We start from the raw sequence: 11,065 nt of genomic DNA on the forward strand, positions 1-11,065 counted from the left end.
CCACCTTAGGTGTACGTGGCTGGCGCCTTAGCCAGTTGAGCTATAGGCTCCGAGCCGAAATACATTCTTCTTAGTAAAGTATCACAAGAATGGAAAAATAGCCAATGTACTCCATACTAATATGAAATCAATATATAAGCAATTACATGCTCATAAGAACAATAAAACAATAATATAGTTCAGTTCAGGGGTAGAAAGAAGCAGGAGGAGGGAGAGGACATCTGGCAGAGGGAGGGAAGGCATGAGGGGGGATCTCACCTAATGTGCACCTTGTGAGGGTGTATAACACGCCCCTTGGGTGAGGGGCTCTTCCACAAATGGAACTTTACCCTGGAAGTGAGAACAATGTAACCTAAAAATTGTACCTTTGTGTTAATTTGAATAAAGTTTTAATTAAAAAAAAGAATGAATAAAGTTTTAGGTTTTTTTGAGACAGAGTCTCACTTTGTCACCCTTGGTAGAGTGCCATAGCATCATAACTCACAGCAACCACAAACTCCTGGGCTAAAGGGATCCTCTTGCTTCAGCCTCTTGAGTAGCTAGGACTACAGGTGCCCAGCTACAATGCCTGGCTAATTTTAGAGATGAGGGCTTGCTCTGGCTCAGGCTGGTCTTGAAGCTGTGAGTTCAGGCAATCCATCGGCCTCAGCCTTCCAAGTGCTGGGATTATAGGAGTGAGCCACTGCGCCTGACTGAATAAAATTTTAATTAAAAATCAGAAAGAATAAATGACTGAGAACAGGATGAAAGAGTAATGGTGAGGGAATACTGTAACTCAATAAATGGTATTAGTATGAACATATATAAGTAGATATGTGGACAGAAGATAGATGAGGCTTTAGCATATAAAAAGTGGTATTTAATAAATGGGAAGATTATGGTTTATTTACACAATAGTGCTTGCAAAATGGCCCGTTGCTGTTTTGCAGCACTATAAAATAAATTTCAAGGCTCGGCCCCCATAGCTAAGTGGTTAGGACACTGGTCACATACACTGAGGCTGGCAGTTAGAACCTGGTCCAGGGCCTGCTAAACAACAATGACAACCGCAACAACAACAACAAAAATCGCCAGGCGTTGTGGCAGGCGCCTGTAGTCCCAGCTACTTGGGAGGCTGAGGCAAGAGAATCTCTTAAGCCCAAGAGTTTGAGGTTGCTGGGAGCTGTGATGCCACATCACTCTACTGAGGGTGACATAGTGAGACTCTGTCTCAAAAAAAAAATTTTTTTTTAAAAGTGGATAAAATGTTAAAATGTATACTTGTGAAAAAGAAGAGAATACAAAGTAGTTTAGAAGGAAATCTAGAGAACTAAACTTTAAATGTTCATGTCAGGTATAAGGGGAGATCTTAATAAAGACAGGAATTCTCAAAGCTATTAAAAAATTGACTAATTAAAACTTAAAACCTTTGTACACTTAAAGATAATATAAACAAAGGCAATAGTCAAATGATAGACTTGTCCCTTTCCTACTTATCTCCCTTCCCTTTTTTTTTGCTGCTCAGTGTCCTGTCTATAGATCTTGAACTGGGAGGAAATGCTGGAATTGGAAGGATTGCTGCTTGTAATTCAGATCTTTCTTTCTTTTTATCTTTTTTTCCACTTTCTCTTTTTGATCCTTTGGGCCCTACATTGTGTAAAATCTTCTATTTCCTGTGTGTGTAAGGACAAGCTTTATTGAATCTTCTATTTCTTTTGATAAAGAGATTTTATATTTTCTGTAGGTAATCTGAAGATATAAAAACATCATTGATGCCAGTATATATGGAATCACCTCTTCCTTTACTTTCTCTTTTATTCATCTTCTTTGTTTGACTGGTTTCTTCAGGAAGAATGATGCTCTTCTCTGAATTAGTGAGTGGGTGAATCTCAGAAGCATGTGGCACATGAATGAGGTACATGGTGCTCAGAGTCCCATATGGTCTTAGAAATGATTTGCTGCCCCTAATTCTGGCTGAATTTGTCTTGGATGCAGATAATGAGAACGTTCTGGTGTGTGGCTCCTCGTGATAAGAAGTACTTACTCCTCTCCCCAGGACTCTCCTGCCCTGGGCTTTTTGGGCCACTCTGCTGCCACCCACCTCAACTTTCTCTTTGGTTATGGCCCCTCTGACTAGTGTTCATTTTTAACATTTATTGGCTCTAATAGAGTCGTTCTTCCAGATGAACTTTCCATTCAACTTGTTAGACTCCATAAAAAAAAAGTCTCATTAGGATTTTGACTTTGATTATTTTTGATTTATCAATCAATGGGAGGGCTATTAACCATATTAACCATGTTGGATTAACTGAACAAATTTTGATGACAGGAGCTGGAGCTGAAGTGGGTTTTTTTTTTTTTTTGGTGTGTGTGTGTATAGCAATGATTTTCAACTGGTGTGCCTTGAGAGGATCTTAGATGTGCCATGAAAAAAATTTAAAGATCATTAATTAAATTATCTTTGAGAGATGTTCAAAGCACAGTAAGTATATTTTTTTTACTTTTTTTTTTAATCAATATAATTTAAGTGTGCCATGGAAGTTTAACTACAGGTTCAAGTGTGCCATGAGATAAAAAAGATTGAAAAACACTGATGTATAAAATGGTGATGGTGGTGGGAGATAAGCACAGAAGGCTTTCCTTTGTAGTGTGATTTTCACAGGAATTTTATTTTATTTATTTATTTCTTGGTAGGAATTTATTCCCTGTGACACATTTTGAAGTTTGTTTTCCATTTCTCTTTCTTTCTTTTTTTTTTTTTATTAGATGATAGCTCTGTACATTGATACTGTCATGGGGTATAGTGTGCTATTTTTATACACAATTTGAAATATTTTCATCAAACTAGTTAACATAGCCTTCATGTCATTTTCTTAGTTATTGTGTTAAGACATTTATATTCTTCATTTAGAAAGATTCACATGTACCCTTAAAAGATGAATCATAGATGCGATCCCACCAATCACCCTCCCTCTACCCACCCTCCCACCTTCCTTCCCTTCTCTCTTCCCTTCCCCCATATTCTTAGGCTATAATTTCATAGTAGGGCTGGCACATTGGATACTTTTTCTTCCATTCTTGAGATACTTTGCTAAGAATATTTCCAGCTCCATCCATGTAAACATGAAGGAGGAAAAGTCTCCATCCTTCTTTAGGGCTGCATAGTATTCCATGGTGTACATATACCACCATGAATTTATTGATTCATTCGTGAGTCAATGGGCACTTGGGCTTCTTCCATGACCTAGCAATTATGAATTGGGCTGCAATAAACATTCTGGTACAAGTATCTTTGTTGTAGTGTGATTTTTGGTCTTCTGGATATATACCTAGTAAAGGAATTATAGAATCAAATGGCAGGTCTATTTTTAGTTCTCTAAGTGTTCTCCAGATGTCTTTCCAAAAGAAATGTATTAGTCTGCAATCCCACCAACAGTGTAGAAGTGTTCTCTTTTCTCCACAACTACACCAGTATCTTCACAGGAATTTTAGAAGGAAAAGTAAATTTGCTAACTCAGTCAGCCACCATGAACTAGAAGTTCTGATAACTTTTATGAGACAAAAAAAAAAAATCTATATTTTAAAAGTAATCAAGACCAAATACACCAATATAGTCTACTTGTTTACATTGAAATGTTAATAAATTATAAAGTCACTGAATACACACTGAAAGGTTGCCATAGGAACAGCCATTTTCATAAAATGAATTTAGATACTAGATTCTTGAGTGATAGGATGCCTTGTTATTTGCTTTAAGGCATCTTTAATGTTCTCTTTCTTCTCTGATAGAAAATGTGAACGAGACCTTTACCTGCTGCAATTCTGTGACTGAAAACAAAATAAATCAATTTGACTCATTTAAGCAAGAAATATATTTATTGGCAGGATAAAGGGATGGTTCCCAGAGTTGAAGGAAATGTGGATGAGAGGAGTTTCGGAGGAGGGCTTCAGAGGAGTCAGAGTATGGAGCAACTCTGTGGACCTGGGGAACAGTAATCATGGGACAACCATAAGGATGAGTAAGCGAACTCTTACTATTTATTATTTCTAGTTTGTTTCCCTTTGTTTAAATTCACATTGCATGGAGTTTCTCATCTGCCTGGTTTGAAAAAAATTCCATGTGTATACATACATACACATACCCTTTTAAAAAAATTTTTGAATAAAAGTTTGCTTTATTCAATTTCACATTTATATGAAGTCAAACAGATTTCTTAGGGAGAAAGAATTAGTTAAAATCTAATAATTCTTGACCAAAGAGACTCTGAGCTGAATTCTCTCTCCATTAAATTATCCAATTAAGTTGCAGTGTACTCCTGTATCCCCTACTGCTAATTAATACTGTCCATCATGATGGTATTTCACTGTTTTTAGGACACAGAACAGTCCTAAGTCCCATCCTGAAAAGGTTCCTCCTCCTCTGCTTGGGCTGTGTCCTCTTCTTTCTGGCTGACCTTACTGCTAACCCTGACCTCACACTGGGAGATGCCTCTGTGGCCGGAGGAGCCTCCTGCTGTGCTCTATCCAGGAGTTAGTCTGTTCGGGAGTCTTACCCATAGTTGCTGGCTGGAAGGTGTCAGGCTGGACCTGCTCTTCTGTTACCTCATTGAGCATCTATAGATGTGGCTTAATGACATTTAAAAATGGCTGGTATCCAGAGCAATCTGTGAGGCCCATTGGTCTACTGCATGTAGTCTTGTCTTCATGTTCTGTAACATATCTCCATCTACTTCTGAAGATTGTATAGTAACCAAAATCTGCTTGATTATTGAGGATTCTCTAAGAATCAGGTTGATAATAATGCATCGGTCCAGGCATCCTGCCCCTATTTGTGTAGCAAATACCACAGCTGGACCTGGGATTTATGAGGCCCTTTACTTGCCAACTCTGTGGAGATGTGCTCCAGCTCTGATTGAGTTACACTGAGAGTGGAGAAATTTTCATCCACCATTGTCCAGTCTCCATGGAGCTACTTTCAGTTAAGTCTGTGGCTGAACCGATACTGCATTTATCACCTTTATTAGATAAAGGTAACAAGAAGGCATCTTGCATTTGTGTTCCATGGGATGAGGCTGTGTCTATCTCATGATGGGTGGGGCCAATGTTGCTGAGCCAGCCCTGACTTTGCTGGATATTGGAGATGCCAGCATCCATCTCAAGGTTTTAAAAAGGGTCAGCTGATTGAGACTTTAATAGCTGTTCTCCCACTAGTATTTTCCATTTTTTAAAGGAACTGATAGAAGAGGTTGGGATGATAGGAAGTGGCCAAAGGAAATCTTTGTGGAGTCTATTCAAGGCTATTACAAAGTTGTCTACCCAGGTGGCTTGGATACATTCCTTGCACAGCCAAGTGATTAGCTCAAAGCCCAGCTGGGCTGCAAAGTAGCCAAGATCTTTTAAGTGCACATCTTCTAAGAGGTGCTGACCCATGTCTCCAGAGCATCATGTCAATGTACATGTTCTCAGCACAGTCACTGTCTTTATTCCACCTTTTTCCAGAAGGACCGGATGGCATTCTTAGTGTTTTCTATGAGCTGAATTTACTAGGAGGAACATTTTTAGCTGACTGGGATAAATTGATGCTACAATTTCTGAAAAACTCAAATTTACCACTTGAACTGGGTTCCTGAGCTATGGGTGTGGATGGAGGTGTCTCAGATTTTCCAGAGCCTCGAAATTGAATCATGTGTTGACATAGGTCTCATTTGCCCTGTTCTAGTGCTGTGTTAAATAGAAGGGTGGCATGTTGCCTACTTACTGCTGGGACTTCCATATTCTGTAAGATCATAAAGTAAGAGGCAGCTGTGTCCAAATCCTGAGCCATCAAACATTCCTCGAACAAGTCCTTGGGGTTTCCAACAGCTGCAAAAAGGTAATTCCATAGGGCATATTCAGTGTTTCTGTCACAATGGACAACTGTTTGCAGGAAGAGGGGGAACTCCATGATGAATTTTGCCACAGTGGGAAGGGTTGGGAATGGGCTCCCGTGAGGTAGCTGCTTCTTCCAGGACTTCATGGAGCATGAGCTGCAGCATATGGGGAAGTAAGTTAATACAGTGCAGGACTGGGCCAAGAGCAAGGCTTGCTCCCAATGTTTCTGAGCAGAAGCTGATGTAAAAGGTGCAAGTAGATCTGAGAAGTTGTCTCCACAACACAGATAGGGAAGAGCACCTCCAGCTGTTCCCTAGTATTGTTCCAAGTATACAAGGAATCATAGAATGAAGTGTCATTGACAGCACCAAGGACTAATGCGTCTTCAAACAGAACAGCTAGGGGGTAAATACTGATGTGAAAAGGCAGCATGATCCACTGGGACAAGACGGAATGGGGCTTGCGGTGATCCCTAGTGAAGAGATGGAGCCAGACTTTCATCCCTGCACCACCACAGCTCAACCAGAGAGCCTCCAGAAGGTGATGTTTTTGTTCACTTGCTAGACATGTAATCCAGACATTTTCAACAGACTGAGTGAGTACAGTAGGAGGACAGAATGGCAGAAGTTTCCTTTGGTTAGGATTACTGTCCTTCTCCCTGATTCGAGAGCCTCATCTAGCCCTCTGCATCATGATGAGCTGTCCTGCAAAGATTAGCAGACTGCTCTCTGCATCACGAGCCTGCTATGGCTTTTTCAGGGTAATTCCATTTTCTGTGCTCACTGACATCAGAGTGACAGATACTACCAGGAAAGGGTGAGGAATGTAGCATGACATGGAGACCTCCTGAAGAACTACAGTAGTAGTGTTTGGACCATCAGATTTTCCTTCAGTACTATAAGGGTATATTGAACAATCTGCTCTAAATACTATTACCATGTCCTGGAAGGCACTAAGCAGTCATGTGTCTGCTTGTGCTTTGGTGACATGAGCAAAGGCATTGTCCAGATTTGACTTCACAAGTCTACTCTGAGCTCTTCTTGACGATCATTTATATTATGACACGCAAGGACCATTAAATCATTCTACCAGGCTAAGCCACCTGTCACAATCATATTTTGCTCCTGGGTGATGTTTCCAAGAAGTTTCCATGTTTTGGTGAGTAATGAATAATGTGCAAAACTAAACTTGCCAATCACAGCTATATTTTGTCCAAGCTTATCAATAGCTGAAAACCGTACAGGCCAACTGTTGTCTAGATAGGTGCTGGAAATCTGCACAACATGCCAATGCCAATGTCCAAGTAAAGTGCTTAACCCCTGAGACTCTAAACCTCCATCCACTAACGGGCTCTTTTCTTGACTAGGGTTATGATCTGAGCATGTTCAAGAACTCCTGGGATTCTGAATTTGTGAAGCCTCTCCACAGTTTAAATATAAGTGATCCTCCCGCTGAAGCAATACATGCTCTTGGAGACTCACAGAGTGGATCTTTTTTTTTTTTTTAAATTAAATCATAGAGTGGATCTTTTTTTAAAATCAAATCATTACTGTGTACATTAATGTAGTCATGGGGTACAATGTGCTGGTTTTATATACAATTTGAAATATTTTCTTTCTTTTTTTTTTGCAGTTTTTGGCCGGGGCTGGGTTTGAACCTGCCACCTCCGGCATATGGGGCCGGCGCCCTACTCCTTTGAGCTACAGCACTGCCCTTGAAATATTTTCATCAAACTGGTTAACATAGCCTTCACAGCATTTTCTTAGTTAATGTGTTAAGACATTTATATTCTACATTTAGTAAATGTCACATGTACCCTTGTAAGATGCATCATAGGCGTGGTCCCACTGATTATCATAGAGTTGATCTTAAGGGGTCTTTTTTGGTACCATCAGACCCATAAGCAAAATCTCCTTCCAGTGTACAAATCAGCTGTGCTCCGAACACACTCAATAGAGAAAGGCCTCCATATTCCCAGGTCACTATTACAACTCTATTGTTTGGAGACCATTTGATCAACTTAACAGCTCCTGTTTTGCTCCAAATGTCAGGATACTGCTTTGCTGTTAGGTCTAGTTTATGAGACAGCAGCCTGGCTCCAGTGGTGTTATCTATGGTGTAAACCTGCACAGAGCCACTTGCACGACCAAATGCCATTAGTCGATATTGTTATTTACTGCTACACATGTTACATCAACAACATTTTGTGGCCAAACCCCATGAAGCCACTCTACAGTAAATTTACTTGACTCTGGTGTGATAAATCCAGCTTAACAATCATGAAACACGACAGGGTGGCAGGGTATTCCATTCTGTCTCTGATGTGCACATCTGTAAAGCCCAGGAATGAACCTGCTCTAGATGACCGCAGGTCTACTCAAAATGGGACCATGCAAATGTTAATAGCGTTCCTTCCACTTGTCATTCCTTCCCAGTAAATAATAAGAAAAAGTCCATCAGAAGTGGCAACCTAGGCTCGGCGCCTATAGCTCAACCGGCTAAGGCGCCAGCCACGTACACCTAAGGTGGCAGGTTCGAATCCCCAGCCCGGACCTGCCAAACAACAATGACGGCTGCAACCAAAAAATGGCCGGGCGTTGTGGCGGGCGCCTGTGGTCCCAGCTACTTGGGAGGCAGAGGCAGGAGACTCGCTTGAGCCCAGGAGTTGGAGGTTGCTGTGAGCTGTGAGGCCACGGCACTCTACCCAGGGGGACAGCTTGAGGCTCTGTCTCAAAAAAAAAAAAAAAAAAAAAAGAAGTGGCAACCTAGAGATCTTCCAGCACAGACTGCAAACTCATGATGGGTGCTTGCAAATCCAGTATTTTCCTAAATACTAAATACATCTCTACTAAATACATCTCTAAATTTAAAGCTGGAGCACACTGTTCTTCCTTAAAATGAGGTGTCTCCTTCATCTGTGGACTTTTTGTGGGATATAGTGGTTTGTAAAAGGTACTTGTCCCCTCTTGGAGATGTAAGATGAAAAAACAAGATGTAGCCATTTGCCATTGACACGGCTATCATGGCACAGTCTGGCCTCCATTCAGCTTGCTTGTAGGATCCAAACTCAGTGGATGATTTTGCAGGCTGTTTGTAGTTTACGATTAATACACTGGTCGGCTGTACCAGATGCTGAGACGGCTGGCGCCAGCACAGAGAAGAAAGCCCTCTGTGGGTGGGACTGAACATAGAAAGGCACTTCGGCCCGGCTCCCCACGGGGCAGAGCAGCCTCTTGTCGTGGCCTGGCCCTATCTGTCACACTCAAGGCCCACCTCCTACGGTGCCACCAGCCAAGTCCTTAGCAGTGGCGGTGGCAGCTTGGGGCATCTGCCCGCTGGCCTGGCCAGGCTGGGCCGACTCCAGCCTACATGACAAAAAACACCCTGTGTTGGTGGGGCTGAGAGTGGGGAACTATTTTTTTTTTTTCTTGTAGAAAAGACTCCTGCAGAGAGATTCTTATAGGGGTTCGTAGCCTGTTTCAAATTATAAAGAGCAAACCGTAGCTAACAGACTCAGGATGGCCCGTCTAAGAAATACCAGTTTCAAACAGAGAAACATGTTATGCCTGAACAGCTTCATTTCTCTGTACAGTTTTCTTAAAACTTGTCTTTCTTTAGCATTTTCATTTACCTTTCATATATCTGTCTTCCTGCTGTTTTTTTTTCTTTCCCATTTTTTAAATTTCAGATAATATAAGGGTACATACAATTAGGTTACATTGTTTGTATTTGTTAGATAAAGTCCAGATGGCAGTTGAGCCCTTCACCCCAGAGGTGTGCCGTATACCCAGTGGGTGAGAGCTCACCACACCCCTCCCTTGCCGTCGGCTTGAATTTTTTTTTTTTTTAAATTGAAACAGAGTCTCATTGTGTTGCCCTCGGTGGAGTGCTGTGGCATCACAGCTCACAGCAACCTCTAACTCTTGGGCTTAAGCGATTCTCTTGCCTCAGCCTCCCAAGTAGCTGGGACTATAGGCACCTGCCACAATGCCTGGCTATTGTTTTTGTTGCTGTTGTCATTGTTATTTAGCAGGCCCCAGCCAGGTTTGAACCCACCAGCTCAGTGCATGTGGCCAGGGACGTAACCACTGTACTACTGGTGCTGAGCCCTCCTCTTGAATTTAAATGTATTTTTTACTGATGTTTATCTACTAGTTTCATGTTAATATTGAGTACATTGGATGCTTGCCTCTCCATTCTTGTGATACTTCAGTTAGGAGGATGTTCTCCAACTCCTTCCATAAAAGATGTGAAGTCTCCATCTTTCTTACAGGTCAAATTGTATTCCATGGTATACATCCATTATATATCCATATAATTATTTATCCATTCATGGGTTGGTGGGTACTTGGGTTGTTTCCACATCTTTGTGATTCTGAATTGAGCTGCAATAAACAATTAGTGTAAATGTCCTTATGATACAATGATTTTTTTTTTTTTTTTTAGTAATGGGATTGTGGGATCAAAGAGAAGGTCTATTTGAGTTCTTTGAGGATCTCCATACTTCTTTTCAAAAAGGCTGTATTAGTTTGGAGTTCCACCAACAGTGTAAAAGTGTTTCCTTCTCTCCACACACCCGCCTGCATGCAGCTTTGGGACTTTGTGATGTGGGCTATTCTTGCTGGGGTTAGGTGATATCTCAGGGTGGTTTTCATTTGCATTTCTCTAAAGATTAGGGATGATGAGCATTTTTTTTTCCTTGTGTTTGTTAACCATTCATCTGTTTTCTTGGGAGAAGATTCTGTTCATGTCTCTTGTTGATTAGTTTGAGTTCTCTCTAGAGTCTGGTTATTAGGCCTTTGCCAGATTCCTAACATGCAAATATCTTCTCCCATTCTACTGGGTGTCTGTTTGCTTTAGTTGTGTCCTTAGCTGTGCAGAAACTTTTTAGCTTAATCAGGTCCTATTTATTTATTTTTGGTGTTGCTTCCTGCTGTTTTATTTGGTTTTTCTTCATTTCTGAATTTTCATCAGTAAATTTCATCCATGAGGATATTCTGCTCTATTTATTATGTTCTCTTCCAGGGACCTCTACTGTGGTACCTTCCCTATGCCTTTTTCTGTCCTAGTTAATGTTCAAATTGATACATTTTCTAGATCCAACTTTCTCCCCTTCCTTCTGTCCTCTTTCCCTTGACTAGTCTTTGAAAAGACTAGTTAAGGCTCGGCTCCTATAGCTCAACCGGCTAAGGTGCCAACCACGCACACTTAAGGT

At 41.1% G+C, this 11,065-nt stretch overlaps 1 pseudogene; it reads right to left on the minus strand.

The window, feature by feature from the left end:
* Positions 1–4,349: 4,349 nt before the first annotated feature.
* On the minus strand, positions 4,350–8,890 carry LOC100949393 (annotated as a pseudogene).
* Between the last annotated feature and the right edge of the window lie 2,175 nt (positions 8,891–11,065).

The sequence above is a fragment of the Otolemur garnettii genome, unplaced genomic scaffold (assembly GCF_000181295.1).
Source record: "Otolemur garnettii isolate 467f Iridium unplaced genomic scaffold, OtoGar3 scaffold00172, whole genome shotgun sequence".
In the NCBI taxonomy this organism is placed as follows: Eukaryota; Metazoa; Chordata; class Mammalia; order Primates; family Galagidae; genus Otolemur; species Otolemur garnettii.